The 21,619-nt window shown below is 50.1% G+C and overlaps 1 long non-coding RNA gene across 1 annotated transcript; it reads left to right on the top strand.

Annotated features, from left to right (window-relative positions):
• Positions 1 to 4,179: 4,179 nt before the first annotated feature.
• Positions 4,180 to 7,081, top strand: LOC134808984 (uncharacterized). Its single transcript, XR_010153382.1, has 3 exons — positions 4,180 to 4,384; positions 4,798 to 4,912; positions 5,322 to 7,081. It is a non-coding gene; the product is annotated as an uncharacterized LOC134808984 (long non-coding RNA).
• The last annotated feature ends 14,538 nt before the right edge of the window (positions 7,082 to 21,619 follow it).

The following is a 21,619-nucleotide window of genomic DNA, read 5'->3' as shown; positions in this document are numbered from 1 at the left end:
ATGGAGTCTTGTTCTGTCGCCCAGGCTGGAGTGCAGTGGTGCGATCTCAACTCACTGCAACCTCCGCTTCCCAGGTTCAAGCGATTCTCCTGCCTCAGCCTCCCCAGTAGCTGGGGACTACAGGTGCCTGCCATCACGCCTGGCTAATTTTTGTATTTTTAGTAGAGACGAGATAGGGTTTCACCATGTTGCCTGGGCTGGTCTCGAACTCCTGATCTCAAGTGGTCTGCCCACCTCAGCCTCCCGAAGTGCTGGGATTAGAGGCACGAGCCACTGCACCCAGCCCCTGACTTGATTCTTCAAACAGATGGCCCAGGTGTCCAGCAGGAGTGCAGGGAGGAAAAGAGTTTCAGGCAGAAAGAGGGGAGTGAGCAAAGGCATGGAGGTGGGACCCCCACCAGTGTGCCCAGGGGCTGCTAGCCTCTCAGTGCTAGGGAAGATGAGGGGCCAGGGTGACCCTTTTCAAGTGCAGCTCTGGCCACTCCTCAGCTAACTGCAATGAGTTCCTTCGCCTACAGGAGGAGCTTCGGGCCCCCTAAGCTCCATCAAGATCTGACTCCTGCTCATCCCTCATCTTCTCCCCTCCCCTCCCCTCTGTGACCAGTCACACTAATGCACCACTGAGAATCACTATTTCCACTCTTCCTGTCCCAATCCCTGCCTTCTACCTTGAATGAGCACCCTCCCGCTCTCCCGCTTCACCTGGGTAACGCCCTTCAGGACTTAGTTCCAGAGTCCCCAGTCCTGGTCTCCACCTGGGTTAGGTGTGGGCTCTGGGCCCCCACAGCATCCTCAACACACCCCACCTGCCAGAGCCCGGGACAGCAGGCGCATGGTATTGACGACCATACAATGGCCAGCGAGGTTGTCAGTCCCCTTCCCAAGTGGTTCTCTTGGCCCTCTCTGTGTCTAGCACCTGAAGGAGATGTGAAGAGGTGGGAAGGAGGAAAATAAACCAGCCCGCGGGGTGCGTGTCACCGTGCCATCCAAGCCCAGGTCTTAAAACTCAGGTGCGAGCCTTTTCTCTCAGTGCGGCTGGTGACACCTGCAGAGGGAGGGTCCTCCCTGCATTGCCATCCTGGCAGAACTTGTGCCAGCCTTTTTGGCTCTTCTGTTTGAGCAGGCAGTTGGTAAGACACATCGGGATCCCCAGGCTGGTACCTGAACCAACATCAGCTCTGGCAATGCCACCTCTCTCACAGAAGAGCGGGCCTGGCTGGAGCAGAGTTGGGGCTGGGGGTCCCCGGACACTCGCTCTGCCCCTAGCTGGCCAGAGTTCCAGAAAGCCCACATCCCATGGTCCACCCTTGACCCTGAGCCCTTTGAGCTGGTGGGTCTAGAACTCAGTTTGGGGGATGACCTCCACCACAATCCCTTTCCCTGCTTCACCCCTGCAGCCTGGTGAATGCCTCCAGGGCAGAGGACAAGTGCGGGGGGCCTCTGTTCCTGACTGCCCAGTACCCGTGCCCCTCGCCTGCTGCCAGCACAGACTGCCCACTGTGGGGCTCCTGGCTGCTGGCTGGGGTTCAAGTTTGTTGGGGGAAGCACCTTGGCTGGGCCCTGAGCTCTGGGAGACACCACATCAGCTGGCTGGGCCTCTGGCAGACCCCAGCTCCAAGTCTGGTCCTGAGGAGCTGCAGGCCCAGATTCCTTCAGGGGTGCTAGCCGGAGGTGGGGTTTGTCTGTTTGCCCTTTTGTGGGAGGCAGGAGCAGCTGGAGTACCCCTCAATGACAGCAGCAAGCACCTGTCATCTGCAGGAGGCCTCAGGAGCCATCTAGTGTCACCTATAGCTGAAGAAAACGAGGCACAGAGAGGACACAGCTCTGAGGACGGTGGCACAGGTGAGGCTGGCTTCTCGTGGGCACTGCCTGCTGGGGGACCTATGTGGATGTCTGCCACCTCTCCACTCACCACAGCAGCATCTGTGTCTCCCCTGCTGGACTGGGAGCTCCGGGAGGGCAGTGTGCCGTTCTCTGTGGCACCTGGCTGGAGTCAGGTATGGCACATGCTTGGTGCTCAGCAGAGCATGGTGGCATGGATAGGGGGTGGCAGGATGCACCCTAATTCTCACAATGACTTACTGGCAGAGCCAGATCCAAAAGCCAGAGTTTTCAGCTGGGCAGATAGTGGGGAACTATCAGAAAGGCAGCTCAGGAGGCTGGGCATGGTGGCTCACGCCTGTAATCCCAGCACTTTCGAAGGCTGAGGCGGGGAGAATCACCTGAGGTCAGGAGTTCGAGATCAGCCTGACCAACACGGTGAAATCCCATCTCTACTAAAAATAAAAAAATTAACCGTGCGTGGTGGTGCACACCTGTAGTCCCAGCTACTTGGGAGGCTGAGGCAGGAGAATCGCTTGAACCCGAGAGGTGGAGGTTGCAGTGAGTGCAGTGGCGCAATCTCAGCTCACTGCACTCCAGGCTGGGCTACAAGAGTGAAACTCTGAAAAAGAAAAAGAAGGAAGGAAGGAGGGAGGGAGGGAGAGAGCAAAAGAAAGTGAGAAAGAGAAGGGAGAGAGAAAGAAGAAAGAGAGAGAGAAGGAAGGAAGGAAAGAAGGAAGGAAGCAAAGAAGGAAGGAAGGAGAGAGAGAGAGAAAGGAAGGAAGGAAGGAAGGCAAGCAAAGCAAGGCAACTCAGGCCTGTCCCGCCTGTCCCTCTGCCCTCAGGGGCCCAGGCCTCACCTCCAGCCCAGTCTCCTCCCTGGCCTCATTAAAAAGCCCTTATTGAAGAAGGAAGTGTGTGTGGTGTCCCCCCAGGGAATACACGCTGAGATATCTCTGCTCATTCATTCATTCACTTCAGGCAGACAGGAGGACCCTTCCGTGAGTGTGAACGACAGGCAAGCCCACAGAACAAGAGCACACTGGGGACTCCCTTCAGGGTCATCTCACTCAATCCCCTGCCTCAGGGCAGCTATCCAGTCAGGGAAAGAGGCCTCCTGGTTTCCCACCGCAGGGGCAGGATCCATCGGTCCTCAGTTTGGGGTTGGCGGGGAACGGTGGAAACCTAGCTCTCGGCCTGCTCCCAGGCAGGGCTTCCCTGTGCCCTCCCGCCCCCAGCCAGCAGCCTGTGTCTTCTAATTTACTGCCCAAGGCACTGCACCCTCCTCATTTGCGGCCCCCAGGCCACTGCTGCCAGGCAGCCCACCCCTCCGAGGCTCCTCTCCACAGTGCAACCTCAGCTGACGCCGGGGCCCCAGGGCCGCTCTGCCTCCACTCCCGCCACACTCAGCTGTCCTCTCCGACACCCCCGGCCCCCTCCCTACTTCCCAGCTTTCCTTCCATAAGGCCGGTTCCTGTCCTGAGGCCCCCTTCTCCCATCCTTCAAAATCCAGTCCATACGCCTGTGCCTCGGCCTCCTTGAAACGCCCCACAGCTGTGGCTGTTCCCCCAACCCAGGTCGCAGCCCTGTGCCTCTCCTGTGGCCTGGATGACCCAGGCCTGCAGCGCACCCCAAATTCCCAAATGTTTCCAACAGCACCATCTTCTTATCCGGGGTCTCCTCTCTCTTCCCGCTTCCTGCCTCGCTGACGCTGAGTTCGTGAACAAATGAACGAACCTGCCCGACCCGGGAAAGATCCCGCCTGGCGGGGGCCTGTGCGGGGCCCTTCCTGGGGACAGCGCCACCCGCCTCCGTCCCGCTCCCCACCGCAGCCCGGCACGGAGAAAGCGCTGAGTCACGTTCCGGGCACGCGGCCCCAGGGGAGCCAGGCCTCAGGGGCGCACCTGGACCCGTGGGGGCTCCTGGGCCTGCTGGGGGAACGCCTGGGCCCGCGATGGGGGGCGCCCGCACCCGCACCCGCTGCCCAGCGCAGCCCCCGCAGCGTCCCCGGTTGCCTGGAGCCACGGGCCGGGCAGCAGCGGGTGCCAGAGGCTGACGCCACCGCGGCTTGCCAGCCGAACCCCCCTTCCGGACTGGTTCAGAGGAATGGAGGGTGGGGGGCACGAGACGCCCCCAGCAGGCTGCCCCGATCCCTGGTTTCCTGCCCAACCCCCAGGTCGGGTTCCCGGGACCCCCTGGATGCCCCCTCGTTGTTTGCCTCCCCTCCATCTCCACGTTCCCTCCCTCTTCAGCGCCCCCTCCTGCCCCCGTTCTGTCCCCACCCATGACCCTGGCCCCTGGGCCTCTCCCTTCCTCTGCACCCTGGGCCTTCTCGGAGGTTCCAGCTGCCCGAGCGCGGTGGAGGCCAAGGGTGGTGTGGGGCGCCCCCTCGCGGCCCGGCCCGGCCCGGCCCGGCCCGGGCTCGCCTCACCTCCCCGCCTGCTTAAGCCCTCCCGGAGCGCTCGGGGTTCAACCCCCGAGCACGGCGGGAGGAGGGCGCCCCCCTGCGGCACAGCCACGTCCACGAAGCCCCTCCCGGGGTTCTAGAAAGCGGAGGCCTCCGGTAATAGGGGCTAAGGCTGGGCTAGGGGGACAGGGGACAGGCCCTCCCAGCTCCTCCCCTGTCGAGCCAGGAGGGGTGAGGGAGAGGGGGAGGTGTGTGTGTGTGTGTGTGTGTGTGATGTGTGGTGTGTGTGTGTGTGTGTGTGTGTGTGTAGTGTGTGTGTGTGTGTGTGTGTGGCGCAGATACGGGGCCATGGCCTAGGACAGCCAGGCAGTGAGTGGCAAGCGCCTGATGGGTTGCTTTTCCTTCATTTTACAAGCCAGGAAGTCTTCCTGCGGTGGGGTTTGCAGAACCAGCAGAATCCCTCCTGGGGCCACCATGTTCCCGGCACCGTTCTGAGCCTTTGTAATGCTAATCTCCTGTAGTGAGTGCCTGGGGAGGGTTGGGGGGCTGTAATATTGTTGTCCTTGCAGAAGGAAAGACCAAGATGCAGAGAGATGTCTAAAAGGTGCCAGAAGGTGACTATCCAGCCCTGGTATCACTGCCTGGTGATTTCGTTTCTTTGATCTTCACGAATGGCCTCACTGGGTGAGTCCAGGGGCCAGGAGGTTCAAGATGCTGTCAATGACTCAGGACTGTTTGGGGGCAGATAAGAGGAGGTGAGGGGTTCCACGTGTTCTGGATAAATTGATCAGAACTCAGAACACATTTCTAAGCAGTGATCATTAGCTGCAGAAGCCGATTTTGTTCCTAACGTACTCCAACTACAGCTGGAAAGGCCAGGGAAGAACTGGAGTGGGCACCGGCTAACATTTCTTGAGCACCTACTAGGTACCAGGCCTTTTATATGCGCCATGTCACTTAATTTACCTCAAATCCAAGGGGCCTTTGTGGTGTGTTATTCAGAAGTCACAGGGCTAATTAGGGGCAGGGCTGGGATCAGACGGGCCTGTCTGGCCTCACACCTGGGTTCTTTTTCCTCCACTCTGCCATTCAGCTGTGATTTGGACAGAAATCAACTGCCACGTGCAACATTCTCCCATGGGAACATGTGTCCGCAGTACCTATCTCAGAGCCCAAATCCTTCCTGCCCCACAGCCTTCTCCTGGGACCTGCCTTGGGTAAGCTGAGAAATTGGGATGGGAGGTGTGGGGGTGGGACAGAGTGTGCAGGTCTCTGGCCACCAGAGAAGCAGGAAGGGATAAAGATTCCTCCCAATGTATCTCCTGGCCTGGGTGTTTCTGCTGCCCACAAGTATGTTGCTGTGATTCTCAGGTCAAAGAGGCTCTCAGTTGCCTCAAAAGCTGCACCCTCGGCTGGGCTTGGTGGCTCACGCTTGTAATTCCGGCGCTTTGGGAGGCCAAGGCAGGTAGATCACTTGAGGTCAGGAGTTCGAGACTAGCCTGACCAATATGGTGAAACCCTGTCTCCACTAAAAATACAAAAAAATTAGTCGGGCATGGTCGTGGGTGCCTGTAGTCCTAGCTTCTCGGAAGGCCGAGACAGGAGAATTGCTTGAACCCAGCAGGCAGAGGTTGCAGTGAACCGAGACGGTGCCACTGCACTCCAGCCTGGGTGACATAGTGAGACTCTGTCTCAAAAAAAAAAAAATGCTGCACCCTGACCTCCTTCACTTTGCCTTCCCTGGGACGTGTACGCCATCCCTTTGATCCTCCTTCCTCGCCCCTCCTCCTCCTCCTGGAGTTAGCCTTCATGCACTTGTTTATTTGCTCATCATAGATTTACTGGGTACCCTGAACACCCTCTGGGTCGGGCCAAAGCCAGGTGCTGGGGAGGCGCCCTTTAGAGGATCAGCTGAGCCTTCTGGTCACGCATGGCGATTCCATCAGCCCTGGCCCGGCACCCCTCTTGTTTGTGTCACTCAGCTGTGAAGACCTGTTGCCCATGCTTGTCTTTGATCTCCCCCAGCGGGGCTTCTGCTGGCTTAGCCTTTCCTCCCTCCAGCTCTGCCTGTGAGGTCCAGTGATCCTTCCGGGCAGTGGACCCTGCTGTGTGGGCACCTCACAGGCTCCGCAGGAAGCTTCTGGCTTCCAGCACCCCCTCACCTTGCTCACACTTTGCCTCCACCCCTCAAGCAGGCATGATTCCTCAGTGATGCCCCAGACTCTATAAGGACCTGAATTCAAACCAGTTTGCTTAGGGGACATTCAATTTGTAGCTGTGAAAATGAATTTAAAGTTCACCTGAAAAAAAAAGAACAAAAGTAGACTATCCAGGCCGGGCGCTGTGGCTCACGCCTGTAATCCCAGTACTTTGGGAGGCCGAGGCGGGTGGATCACGAGGTCAGGAGATCGAGACCATCCTGGCTAACACGGTGAAACCCCATCTTTACTAAAAATACAAAAAATTAGCTGGGCGTAGTGATGGACACCTGTAGTCCCAGCTACTCGGGAGGCTGAGGCAGAAGAATGGCGTGAACCCGGGAGGCGGAGCTTGCAGTGAGCCGAGATCACGCCACTGCACTCCCTCCTGGGCGACAGAGCAAGACTCCGTCTCAAAAAAAAAAGTAGACTATCCAGGACTTTTTTTGGGAGGGGGGAATATAAAAAACCATGAAAGATATATCCCTCACCAAATATTAAATGAATAATTAAGTTAAAAAGCTTTTTTGCTTTAACTGGTTTGGTACTGTTGCTGAAATATGCAAAAGCAATTCAATGGGACAGAATACACCCAAGAAATAGATCCAGATATCTACATGGAAGAAACGGTATCCAGACTGCAAAAAAAACTCAGATGGCTCAGTAATATAAACTTAAAAAATAAAAAGTACGAGAAAAGAACACAGGTGTTTTATTTATCCCAAGCTAAGCTTTTTTTTTTTTTTTTTTTTTTTTTTTTTTCCTCAGACAAAGTCTCACTCTGTCTTCCCAGTTGGAGTGCAGTGGAATGATCTCGGTTCAAATGATTCTCCTGCCTCAGCTTCCTGAGTAGCTGGGATTACAGGCGTGCGGCACCACGCCCAGCTAATTTTTGTATTTTTAGTAGAGACGGGGTTTCACCATGTTGGCCAGGCTGGTCTCACACTCCTCACCTCAGGTGATCTGCCTACCTCCGTCTCTTAAGTGCTGGGATTACAGGTATGAGCCACCGCGCCCTGCCTGGGATAAGCTTTTCTAAGCAAGACACAAAACCAAAAAGCTATAAAACAGAAAGTATGAATGGCCAGGCATGGTGGCTCACGCCTGTAATCCCAACACTTTGGGAGACCAAGGTGGGCAAATCACAAGGTCAAGAGATCAAGACCATCCTGGCAACGTGGTGAAACCCCGTCTCTACTAAAAATACAAAAACAAAAATTTTTACAAATTACAAAAATTAAAAATACAAAAATTAGCTGGGCATGGTGGCGTGCACCTGTAGTCCCAGCTACTCAGGAGGCTGAGGCAGGAGAATTGCTTGAACCCAGGAGACAGAGGTTGCAGTGAGCCGAGATCGCACCACTGCACTCCAGCCTGGGCAACAGAGCGAGACTCCATCTCAAAAAAAAAAGAAAAAAGAAAGAAAGTCTGATAAACATAAATCATAAATAAAACATGAACAAATGAAAGAATTAAAACTCCACTAGCACAAAATAGCAACAATAAATGAAATTAAACCGCATATTTTTATTTTTTTCAAGACAGGGCCTTGCTCTGTCACCCAGGCTGCAATGCAGTGGCACAATCAACTTTCACTGCATTCTCAACCTTTCAGGTTCAAGCAATTCTCCCGCCTTAGCTTCCCAAGTAGCTGGGACCCACCTAATTTTTGTATTTTTTGCAGAGACAGGGTTTTGCCATGTTGCCCATGCTGGTCTCAAACTCCTAAACTCAGGCAATCCACCCGAAATGGCCTCCCAAAGTGCTGGGATTATAAGCGTGAGCCACCATGCCTGGCCCACATGATAATGAAAATGGGAAAAAATAAGAAAAAGATTTTCATATAAATGATTACATAATATTCTTTAACGGCCAAAGAATTGGCTGGGTGCAGTGGCTAATGCCCGTAATCCTAACACTTTGGGAGGCCGAAGTGGGTGGATCACTTGGGGTCAGGATTTCGAAACCAACCTGGCCAACATGGTGAAACCCCATCTCTACTAAAATACAAAAAAAAAAAAAAAAATAGCCATTCGTGGTGGCAGGTGCCTGTAATCCCAGCTACTCAGGAGGCGGAGGCATGAGAATCGCTTAAACTCAGGAGGCAGAGGTTGCAGTAAGCCGAGATCACGCCACTGCACTCCAGCCTGGGCGACAGAGCGAGACTGCCTCAAGAAATAATAATAATAAAATAGGCCGGGCACGGTGGCTCACGCCTGTAATCCCAGCACTTTGGGAGGCAGAGATGGGCGGATCACCTGGGGTCAGGACTTCAAGACCAGCCTGGCCAACATGGCAAAACCCCGTCTCTACTAAAAGTACAAAAATTAGCCGGGGTGGTGGTGGGCACCTGTAATCCCAGCTACTCAGGAGGCTGAGGGAGGAGAAGCTTGAACGCAGGAGGTGGAGGTTGCAGCGAGCTGAGATCAGGCCACTGCACTCCAGCCTGGGCGACAAGAGCACGACTCCATCTCAAATAATAATAATAATAATAATAAAATTTAAAAATAGGAGGCCAGGCATGGTGGCTCACGCCTGTAATCCCGCACTTTGGGAGGCCAAGGCGGGCGGATCATGAGGTCAGGAGATCGAGACCATCCTGGCTAACACGGTGAAACCCCATCTCTACTAAAAAATAGAAAAAATTAGCTCGGTGTGGTGGCAGGCACCTGTAGTCCCAACTAGTTGGAGGCTGAGGCAGGAGAATGGCGTGAACCTGGGAGGTGGAGCTTGCAGTGAGCCAAGATCGCACCACTGCACTCCAGCCTGGGCGACAGAGCAAGACTCTGTCTCAAAAAAAAAAAAAATTAAAAAATAGTATATAAAGAATTCTGAAAATTTAGTAAGAAAATATGAACATCATTATATAAAATGGACAAAGGGCTGGGCATGGTGGCTCACGCCTATAATCCCAGCAATTTGGGAGGCTGAGGTGAAAGGATCTTTTGAGCCCAGGAGTTCTATACCAGCCTGGGCAACATGGTGAAACCCTGTCTCTATAAAAAAATACAAAAATTAGCCGGGCATGGTGGCACATGCCTGTAGTCCCAGATACTTGGGAGGGTGAGGTGGGAGGATGGCTTAAGCCTGGGAGGCAGAGGTTGCAGTGAGCCAAGATCCCACCACTGCACTCCTGCCTGGGCAACAGAGCTAGACCCTATCTCAAAAACAAGCAAACGAAAAAGGACAAAGTGCATTAAACAGGCAGTTTTAACCTGAGATGTCATTTAAAAAAAATTTTTTTTTTTTTTGACACAGAGTCTCACTCTGTCGCCCAGGCTGGAGTGCAGTGGCATGATTTTAGCTTACTGCAACCTCCTACCTCCCGGGTTCAAGCGATTCTCCACCTCAGCCTCCTGAGTAGCTGGGACTACAGGTGCAGGCCACCATGCCCAGCTAATTTTTGTATTTTTAGTAGAGACAGGGTTTCACCATGCTGGCTAGGCTGGTCTCGAACCCCTGACCTCGTGATCCACTTGCCTCAGCTTCCCAAAGTGCTTGGATTACAGGCGTGAGCCACCGCACCTGGCCTAAAAATTTTTTTCATAGACTTTTTTTTATTTTTTTGAGATAGGGCTTCGCTCTGTCACCCAAGCTGGAGTGCAGTGGCACAGTCATAGCTCACTGCCGCCTCCAACTCCTGGGCTCAAGCCATCCTCCTGCCTCATTCTCCTGAGTAGCTGGGACTACAGGCACATGCTACCATGCCTGGCTAACTTTTTATTTTTTATAGAGATGGGGTCTCGCTATGTTGCCCAGGCTGGTCTCGAACTCCTGGCCTCAAATGATCCTCCCACCTCGGCCTCCCAAAACTCTGAGATTACAGGTGTGAGTTATTGTGCCCAACAGACATTTTTTAGAGCAGCTTCAGGTTTACAGAAAAGAAAATCATGCAGAAAGGATAGAGTTGTCATATATCTCCTCCTGCTCCCTGTCCCTCAGTTTCCACTATTATTAAGAACTAGCAAGGCCGGAAGTGGTGGCTTATGCCTGTAATCCCAGAGCTTTAGGAGGCTGAGACGAGATGATTAATTGAGCCCAGGAGTTTGTGACCAGCCTGGACAATATAGCAAGACCCCATCTCTACAAAACAATTAAATAATTAGCTGAGTGTGATGGCACACACTCGAGGTTGCAGTGAGCTATGATTGGGCCACTGAACTCCAGCCTGGGTGACAGAGCTGGACCCTGTCTCTTAAATAAATAAATAACTTGAATGAGTGTGGTACATTTACTACAACTGATGGACAAATTGATTGATACATTATTATTAACTAAAGCCCATAGTTTACTTTTTATTTCTAAAAATCTTTTTTAAATTTTTGTGGGTACGTAGTAGGTATATATATTTATGGGTTACATGAGATATCTTGATACAGGCATAATCACATCAGGGTAAATGGAGAGTCCATCACCTCAAGCACTTATCCTTTCTTTGTGTTACAAACAATCCAATTATACTCTTTTTTTCTTTTCTTTTCTTTTTTTTTTTTTTTTTTTGAGACAGCATCTCTCTCTGTTGCCCAGGCTGGAGTGCAGTTGTGCCATCTCAGATGCTCACTGCGACCTCTGCCTCCCAGGTTCAAGCGATTCTCCTGCCTCAGCCTCCCGAGTAGCTGGGACTACAGGCGCCTGCCACCATGCCTGGCTAATTTTTGTATTTTTTAGTAGAGACATGGTTTTGTCATGTTGGCCAGGCTGGTCTCGAACTCCTAGCCTCAAGTGATCCGCCTGCCTCAGCCTTTCAAAGTGCTGGGATTACAGGCGTGAGCCACTGCACCCGGCCCAATTATACTCTTTCAGTTATTTTTATTTATTTTATTTTTTGATATGGAGTCTCACTGTGTCACCCATGCTGGAGTGCAGTGGAATGATCTCGGCTCACTGAAACCTCCGCCTCCTGGGTTCAAGCAATTCTCCTGCCTCAGCCTCCCGAGTAGCTGGGATTACAGGTGCGCGCCACCATGCCTGGCTAATTTTTGTATTTTTAGTAGAGACAGGGTTTCACCATGTTGGCCACGCTGGTCTCGAACTCCTGACTTCAGGTGATCTACCCGCCTCGGCCTCCCAAAGTGTTCGGATTACAGGTGTGAGCCACCATGCCCGGCCCATAGTTTTTTTTTTTTTTTTTTTTTTTTTTTTTTGAGACGGAGTCTCACTCTTCGCCCAGGCTGGAGTGCAGTGGCGCGATCTTGGCTCACTGCAAGCTCCACCTCCCGGGTTCATGCCATTCTCCTGCCTCAGCCTCCCGAGTAGCTGGGACTACAGGCACCCCGCCACCATGCCTGGCTAATTTTTTGTATTTTTAGTGGAGATGGGGTTTCACCGTGTTAGCCAGGCTGGTCTCGATCTCCTGACATCATGATCCGCCCGCCTCAGCCTCTCAAAGTGCTGGGATTATAGGCATGAGCCACTGCGCCCGGCCGCCCATAGTTATTTTTAATGTACAATAAATTATTATTAACTGTAATCACCCTGTTGTGCTATCAAATACTAGGTCTTATTCATTCTAGCTAACTATATTTTTGTGCACATTAACCAGCCCCCCTTCTCCCTCTTTCCCCACCATTACTTTTCCCAGCCTCTGCTCTCTATCTCCATGAGTTCCATTCTTTTAAGTTTTAGCTCCCACAAATAAGTGAGAACACATGAAGTTTTTCTTTCTGTGCCTGGCTTATTTCACGTAACACAATGACCTCCTGCTCCATCCAAGTTATTGCAAATGACAGGGTCTCATTCTTTTTTACGGGTGACTAGTACTCCCAGGTGTATATGAACCACATTTTCTTTATCCATTTGTTTGTTGATGGACACTTAGTGTATTAGTCCATTTCATACCACTGTGAAGAAATACCCAAGACTGGGTAATTTATAAAGAAAAAGAGGTTTAATGGACTTAGTTTCACGTCGCTGGGGAGGCCTCACAATCATGGAAGAAGGCGAAGGAGGAGAAAAGGCACATCTTACATGGTGGCAGGCAAGGAAAGTGTGTACAGGGGAACTGCCCTTTGTGAAACCATCAGATCTCATGAGACTTACTATCATGAGAAGAGCACAGGAAAAACCTACCCCTAAAATAATTAGCCAGGCATGGAGGTGGGCACCTGCAATCCCAGCTATTCAGGAGGCTGAGGCAGAGAATTACATGAACCCAAGAGTCGGAGGTTGCAGTGAGCCAAGATCACGCCACTGCACTCTGGCCTGGGTGACAGAGTGAGATTTCGTCTCAAAAAAAACGAAACAAAACAAAAACAGAAAAATCCGCCCCTGTCATTCAATTACCTCCCACTGGGTCCCTCCCATGACATATGGGGATTATGGGAACTATAATTCAAGATGAGATTTGAGTGGGGACACAGGTTGCTTCCAATTCTTAGCTGTTGTGAATAGTGCTGCAATAAACACGGGAGTATAGATATCTTTTCAATATATTGATTTCCTTTCTTTTGGGTATATACCTACCAGTGGGATTGCTGGATCACCTGGTGGCTCTATTTTTAGTTTTTTGAGGAACCTCCATACTGTTCCATAGGAGTTATACTAATTCGCATTGCCACCAACAGTGTACGAGGGTACCCTTTTCTCCACATCCTCACCAGCATTTGTTATGGCCTGTCTTTTGGATAAAAGCCATTTTAACTGGGGTGAGAAAATACCTCATTATAATTTTGATTTGCATCTCTGATGATCAATGATGTTGAGCACCTTTTCATATATCTGTTTGCCATTTGTATATCGCCTTTTAAGAAATGTCTATTCAGATCTTTTGCCCATTTTTGATTGTATTATTAGATTTTTTTCCCATAGAATTGTTTGAGCTCCTTATATATTCCCATTACTAAATCCCGTCAGATAGCTAGTTGGCAAATATTTCTCCCATTCTGTGAGTTGTCTCTTCACTTTGTTAATTGTTTCCTTAAAGTCCATAGTTTAAAATGGGGTTCGTGCTTTGTGTTATATAGTTCTGTGTGTTTTGCCAATTGCATAATGTCAAGATCCACAATTACAGTATCATACAGCGTGGTCCATCACCCTAAAAATCATCTGTGCTCCACCAACTCATCCCTCCCTTCCTCCCTCTGTCTCCCTCCCCCAACCCCGCAAACCCTTGGCAATCATTGATCACTTCAATGTCTCCATGGTTTTGCCTTTTCCAGAATGTCACATGGTTGAAATCATACAGTATGTTGCCTTTTCGGATTGGCTTCTTCACTGATTAATATTCATTTGAGGTTCCTTTATGGCTTTTTGTGGCTTGCTAGCTCATTTCCTATCTCTGAATAATATGTCTTTTTTTTTTCTTTTTTTTTGAGATGGAGTCTTGTTCTGTTACTCAGGCTGGAGTGCAGTGGTGCAACCTCTACTCACTGCAACCTCTGTCTCCCAGGTTCAAGTGATTCTCCTGCCTCAGCCTCCCCAGTAGCTGGGATTACAGGCACGCACCACCACACCCAGATAATATTTGCATTTTTAGTAGAGATGGAGTTTCACCATGTTGGCCAGGCTGGTCTCAAACTCCTGACCTCAGGTGATCAACCCACCTCAGCCTCCCAAACTGCTGGGATTACAGGCGTGAGCCACCACCATACCTGGCTGCTTAATAGTATATCTTTTTTTTTTTTTTTTTTTTTGAGCTGGAGTCTTGTTTGTCACCTAGGCTGGAGTGCAGTGGCGCAATCTTGGCTCACTGCATCCTCTGCCTCCCAGGTTCAAGCAATTCTCCTGCCTCAGCCTCCCGAGTAGCTGGGATTACAGGCACCCACCATCATATCCAGCTAATTTTTGTGTTTTTAGTACAGACAGGGTTTCACCATGTCGGCCAGGCTGGTCTCGAACTCCTGACCTTGTGATCTGCCCGCCTTGGCCTCCCAAAGTGCTGGGATTACAGGCGTGAGCCACCGCGCCCAGCCTAATAGTATATCTTATATGAATGTACCTTAGTTTGCTTATCTATTCACCTAGTAAAGGATGTCAATTGCTTCCAATTTTCGGCAGTGATGAATAAGGCTGCTATAAACATTCTTGTGTAGGTTTTTGTGTGGATGTAAATTTTCAACTCATTTGGATAAATAGCAAGCAACACGATTCCCGGATCATATGGTAAGAATACGTTTAGCTTCTAAAAACTGCCACACTGTCTTCCAAAGTGGCTATAGCATTTTGCATTCCTACCAGTAATGAGCGAGAACTCCTGTTGCTCCACACTCTCACCAGCATTTGGTGTTCTCAGTGTTTTGGATTTTAGCCATTGTGATAGCCGTGTAGTGGCATCTCATTGTTGTTTAAATTTGCAGGTCCCAGCTGGGCATGGTGGCTCATTTTTGCAATCCCAGCATAATCCCGAGGCCAAGGTAGACTTGAGACCAGGAGTTTGTGATCAGTGTAGGCAACAAAGCAAGATCCTGTCTCCATAAAAAAATTTTAAATTAACCGGGGGTGGTGGTGAGTTCCTGTAGTCTCAGCTACTTGGGAGGCTGGGGCACCCATAATCATGCAACTGCACTTCAGCCTGAGCCACAGAGCAAGATCTTGAATTTAAAAAAAAAAAAAAAAAAAAAAAAAGGCCGGGCTCAGTGGCTCACACCTGTAATCCCAGCACTTTGGGAGGCTGAGGCAGGTGGATCACCTGAGGTCAGGAGTTCGAGACCAACCTGACCAATGTGGTGAAACCCCATCTCTACTAAAAAAAACACAAAAATTAGCCAGGCATGGTGGAGGGCGCCTGTAATCCCAATTACTTGGGAGGCTGAGGTGGGAGGTCAAGGCTGCAGTGAGCCATGATTGTACCACTGCACTCCAGCCTGGGTGACAGAGTGAGACCCTGTCTCAAAAAAACAAAACAAAACACAAAAAAACCTGCAATTCCCTACTGACATCTGATGCTGAGCATCTTTTCATATGTTTGTTTGTCATCTGCATATCTTCTCTGGTGAGGTGTCTGTTCAGATCTTTTGTCTCTGTTTTAATCAGGTGTTTATTTTCCTATCATTGAATTTTTTCTTTCTCTTTTTAAAAATTTTTTGTAGAGGCCGGACGCGGTGGCTCATGCCTGTAATCCCAGCACTTTGGGAGGCCGAGGCGGGCAGATCACGAGGTCAGGAGATCGAGACCATCCTGACTAACACAGTGAAACCCCATCTCTACTAAAAATACAAAAAAAATAGCTGGGTGTGGTAGCGGGCACCTGTCATCCCAGCTACTTAGGAGGCTGAGGCAGGAGAATGGCGTGAACCCAGGAGGTGGAGCTTGCAGTGAGCCGAGATCGCACCACTGCACTCCAGCCTGGGCGACAGAGCGAGACTCTGTCTCAAAAAAAAAAAAAAAAAAAAATTTGTAGAGATGAGGGTCTCACTTTGTTGCCCAGGCTGGTCTCAAACTCTTGAGCTTAAGCAATACTCCTACCTCAGCCTCATAAAGTGCTGGGATTACAGGTGTGAATCACCTCGCTGGGCTAATTTTTGTATTTTTTGTAGAGACAGGATCTCACTTTGTTGCCCAGGCTGGTCTCGAACTCCTGAGCTCAAGCGATCTGCCTGCCTTGGCCTCCCAAAGTGCTGGGATTATAGGCATGAGCCACCATGCCCGGCTTATAGTAACTCTTAAAGTCGAGTATTGTCCGTCCATCCTTCAGCTTTGTTCTTGTTTAATTTTGTGTTACAGCATCCCACAGATTTCTTTTACCTTTTTTCTTTTCTTTTCCTTTTTTTTTTTTTTTTTTGAGACGGAGTCTCACCCTTGTTGCTCAGGCTGGAGTGCAATGGCACAATCTCGGCTCACCACAACCTCCGCCTCCTGGGTTCAAGCAATTCTCCTGCCTCAGCCTCCCGAGTAGCTGGGATTACAGGCATGTGCCACCATGCCCGGCTCATTTTTGTATTTTTAGTACAGACAGGGTTTTAGTACAGACGGGGTTTCTCCATGTTGGTCAGGCTGGTCTCGAACTCAGGTGATCCCCCCACCTCAGATTCCCAAAGTGCTGGGATTACAGGTGTGAGCCACTGTGCCCGGCCCTCACCTTTTTTTTTTTTTTTTTTTTTTTTCTTCAATTGAGACAGAGTCTCACTCCGTCACCCAGGCTGGAATGTAGTTGGAATGTAGTGATGCAATCTCGGTTCACTGCTGCCTTCGCCTTCCAGGTTCAAACGATTCTCCCACCTCAGCCTCCCGAGTAGCTGGGATTACAGGTGTGTGCCACCACGCTCGACTAATTTTGTATTTTCAGTAGAGACAGGGTTTCACCATGTTGGCCAGGCTGGTCTGGAACTCCTGGCCTCAAGTGATCCGCCCACCTCAGCCTCCCAAAGTGCTGGGATTATAGGTGTGAGCCACCGCGCCCAGCCTTATTTTATTTTTTTAGACAAGGTCTTGCTCTGTTGCCCAGGCTGCAGTGCAATGGCCCAATCACAGCACACTGCAGCCTCAACCTTCCAAGCTCAGGCAATCCTCCTGTCTCAGCCGCCTGAGTAGCTGGGACCACAGGCGTGTGCTACCATGCTGGGCTATTTTTTTTCATTATTTGTAGATACGACATCTCCCTGTGTTGCTCAGGCTGTATCCCACAAATTTTGATAAGCTATATTTTCATTTTCTTTTAGTCCAAAATTAAACATGAGATGTAATTTTTCACCTATCGGATTGGCAAAAATGTCAGTTCGATAATACTGTGGGTTAAGGTATAGGGAAATAGGGCATATGTACATTGGTATTGGAAATATAGGCTAGTTCAACCATTTTGGAGGGCAATTTGTATATATCTATAAAAATTATCGGCCGAGTGCAGTGGCTCATGCCTGTAATCCCAACACTTTGGGAAGCCGAGGCAGGCGGATCACCTGAGGTCGGGAGTTCGAGACCAGCTTGATCAACATGGAAAAACCCCATCTCTACTAAAAATACAAAATTAGCCGGGCGTGGTGGCTCACGCCTGTAATCCCAGCTACTCAGTAGGCTGAGGCAGGAGAATCGCTTGAACCCGGGAGGCAGAGGTTGTGATGAGCCAAGATCTCGCCATTGCACTCCAGCCTGGGCAACAACAGTGAAACTCCATCTAAAAAAAAAAAAAATTTATCTAGCCAGGCATGGGGGTGAGCACCTGTAATCCCAGCTACAGGAGGCTGAGGTGGGAAGATCACTTGAGCCCAGGAGATGAGACCAGGCTGGGCAGCATAGAGAGATTTTATCCTTAAGAGACTAATAATAATTAATTAAAAATAAATTTTAAGGCCAGGCACAGTGGCTCACACCTGTAATCCCAGCACTTTGGGAGGCTGAGGCGGGTGGATCACCTGAGGTCAGGAGTTTGTGACCAGCCTAGCCAACCTGGTGAAGCCCCATCTCCTCTACTAAAAATACAAAAAGTTAGCTGGGTGTGGTGACGGGTGCCTGTAATCCCAGCTACTCGGGAGGCTGAGGCAGGAGAATCACTTGAACCCGGGAGGCAGAGGTTGCAGTGAGCCGAGATCGTGCCATTGTACTCCAGCCTGGGTGACAAAGTGAGGCTCCGTCTCAAAAAGAAAAAATTTTTAAATAAATAAAATAAAAATAATAAATTATAAAGATATATACGTTTTGATTTAGCAATTCAACTCTTGGAATGTGTCCAGCATATAGATGTCTATACAAAGGTGGTCACGTACAGGACATGTATATATGTATATTTTCTACCCCAAGGGGGCAGAATTTGCAATAGCAAGAAACCTGGAAACAACTTAAGTGTCCATTAATAGATAACTGGTCCAATCTATTATATCCATTCAGTGAAACGCTATACAAAGAATGGAGCCGCCCGCCTTGGCCTCCCAAAGTGCTGGAATTACAAGTGTGAGCCACCATGCCTGGACAGCATTTTATTTTATTATTAATTTTTTTTAGATGGAGTCTCGCCCTGTCACCCAGGCTGGAGTGTAGCGGCGCAATCTTGGCTCACTGCAACCTCCACCTCCCGGGTTCAAGCGATTCTCCTGTCCTGGCTTCTCAAAGTGCTGGGATTACAAACATGAGTCACTGTGCCCGGCCAGAAGCAGATTTTTTTTTTTTTTTTTTTTTTTTTTGAGACAGAGTCTTGCTCTGTCACCCAGGCTGGAGTACAGTGGCATAATCTCGGCTCACTGCAACCTCCGCCTTCCTCGTTCAAGCAATTCTCTGCCTCAGCCTCCCAAGTAGCTGGGATTACAGGTACCCACCACCATGCCTGGCTAATTTTTGTATTTTTAGTAGAGACAGGGTTTCACCATATTGGCCAGGCTGGTCTTGAACTTCTGACCTCGTGATCCACCCGCCTCGGCCTCCCAAAGTGTTGGGATTACAGGCGTGAGCCACCACGCCTGACTCAGAAGCATTTTAATAGAAAGGTAATTTAAACTATTTTTAGAAAGTAGAAAAAAAGAATCCTCCATCTGTTCTACTTACCCTTTAGTATTTTGTGGTGTTTTCCTGAAGTCATTTTTTGCAATGCATCTGTTATATGTTAAATGGTTGTAATCTCGATATATGCTATTATGACCTGCTTTTGTGGTTATGTCATAGCATATACATTTGCAATATGGCTACAGGGCCAGGAAACATTAATTTGGAGGAATTATATACATCTGATTCCTCAGACAGAGCATGAAGTCTAAAATTAGGAAGTTATGAAACTGAAGAACACATTTGTGGGGTGGGGAGGCCCCTCCTTCCTTCTGTCCTTTCCTACCTTCCTTCCTTCTTACCTCCTTTCCTCCCTCTGGAAAGATCATCTCTGCAAGTGGGAAGTGGGGGCCGCGACTATGGCTGGCACCTTGGTGTTCTGCACAAGTTTGTGGATGTGAGACCTAAGATTTCTGAGACTGCAGCTAAAGCACCACTTGTTCCTTTTGCTAAAGTAGCTCGTGTTGAGTATAGTTAGGAAATTATAGTTTTAGCTGAATCAATACCTATTTGTTGTCAACCCAAGGTTGATAATAGGTTGAGAATAATTTAAATTCATTTTTCCTTCTGTCTACTCTTAGTAAATATAGTTGTCTTGAATACAACATGCTTTTCACAATGAATTTTTTTGAAAATCAGATTGGCAGCTTTGCATAATAAACACCACTCCTGAGCTGCCCAGCATGGGGAGAAAGAAGAGACCGCCTGAGCCTCACCCTTTGCTGGCCAGCTGTGTTGACTTACTACAGCTGACTTCTCTGAGCCGGAGCTTCCTCGTCTGCACAAGGGAGACGACAGCTGGGCCTGACTCCCAGGTTTATGATGAGGATTAGAGGAGCATTAGCAAGGGCAATGTTTGTAGTAGAGACAGGCAAACAGAAGACTCTCAGTACATGGTATTGTACTAATGGTATCTAACCCCATTAGACTCAGACACTGAAGGAAATGCAGTAAAGCACACACAGTTGATTGACAAAAATGCAATGACATTGTACAGATTTGAAAATATTAGCTTCCTCACGCACATAGAGGATTCCCAAGACCTATGGAGCAAAAAAAAAAAACACAAATTTTTTTTTGTGCTTGAGATGGAGTCTTGCTCTGTTGCCCAGGCTGGAGTGCAATGGCACCATCTCGGCTCACCGCAACCTTTGCCTCCTGGGTTCAAGCAATTCTGCCTCAGCCTCCCGAGTAGCTGGGACTACAGGTGCACACCACCACACCCATCTAATTTTTGTATTTTTAGTAGAGATGGGGTTTCACTATGTTGGCCAGGCTGGTCTCGAACTCCTGACCTCGTGATCCACCCGCCTCGGCCTCCCAAAGTGCTGGGATTATAGGCATGAGCCACCACACCTGGCCGGAGCAAAATATTTATTATCAGTGTTTTTATTAAGCATCTACTATGGGCCAGGAACTGTTTAGAGACTCAGGCCAAGCGCGGTGGCTCACGCCTGTAATCCCAGCACTTTGGGAGGCCGAGGCGGGCGGATCAACTGAGGTTGGGAGTTCAAGACTAGCCTGACCAACATGGAGAAACCCCATCTCTACTAAAAATACAAAATTAGCCAGGGTGGTGGCCCATGCCTGTAATCCCAGCTACTCAAGAGGCTGAGGCAGGAGAATCGCTTGAACCCGGGAGGCAGAGGTTGCAGTGAGCCGAGATCGCGCCATTGCACTCGAGCCTGGGCAACACAGCAAGACTCCGTCTCAAGGAAAAAAAAAAAAAAGAGAGAGAGAGACTCAGGTTAAATGCTGGACCAGGCCCTCAAGGGTAGTCCACCTGAGCCCAAAACACCCTCTCTACAGCTGCTCACTAGCCCCCCTATTCTATTCTGTGACATCTAACAGTTTAAACTTTCTCCTACTTAGCCCTTTGGACTACACAAGCACCATGTCAGCGAAATCATCCTGGGTATTTCCTGACACAGGAATCTGCCTTTTATCTCCCCCACCTACAACAGGATTGAAATTGTCCTCTTGCCTGAGGGAAGGCTGCCCATCCCTCTCCAGGCTCTGTGCACCCATTTCCTCCTCCTCCTCCTCTTTGGGTGACTATGGGTGGAGTGAGCGCTTGGGAACCCTAGAGCTTGCGTTCTTCCTTCTCTCCTTAGGCTGGGAGCAGGGGCTCACGCCTGTAATCTCAGGACTTTGGAAGGCCGAGGCGGGTGGATCACTTGAGGTCAGGAGTTCGAGACTAGCCTGGGCAACATGGCGAAACCCTTTCTCTACTAATAATACAAAAAAATTAGCCGGGCGTGTTGGCTGCCGCCTGTAATCCCAGCTACTCGGGACGCTGAGGCACGAGAATCACTTGAACCCGGGAGGCAGAGACTGCAATGAGCCAAGATCGTGCCACTTGCACTCCAGCCTGGGCGACAGAGTGAGACTCCCTCTCAAAAAAAAAAGAAAAGAAAAACTTGGTGTCTCCCCTCCCCGCCCCAAACCTTCTCATCTACCGGCACATGCCTCCTTGTCTATCTTCCGGGTGTCTGGACACTGAGGCCACAGAAGGACTGAACCAAGCTGGTCGGCCATGTCCTTTCTCAAGGCTGGGGGCCAGAGGCAGGGTGGGCAGGGACGGGTTAGAGGAAGGAGTAACTCGAGGTTTTGCAGGAGCTGGGTCTGCAACCACAACATCCAGCCCCGCAGGGAAGTTGATCCAGGGGCGCCCCCCACCCCGTCCCCTGGAGCTGCAGTTGGACGCTGGGTCTGGGCCTGGAGCTCCGGAGCAGCCCCGCCAGCCCACAGGATACGTTTTTGCGTAATGCAGGGTGGAAGGCGGAAA

The sequence above is a fragment of the Pan troglodytes genome, chromosome 19, assembly GCF_028858775.2.
Source record: "Pan troglodytes isolate AG18354 chromosome 19, NHGRI_mPanTro3-v2.0_pri, whole genome shotgun sequence".
NCBI lineage: Eukaryota > Metazoa > Chordata > Mammalia > Primates > Hominidae > Pan > Pan troglodytes.
Note: the sequence above shows the minus strand (reverse complement) of the source record. Positions and strands in the feature narration are given on the sequence as shown.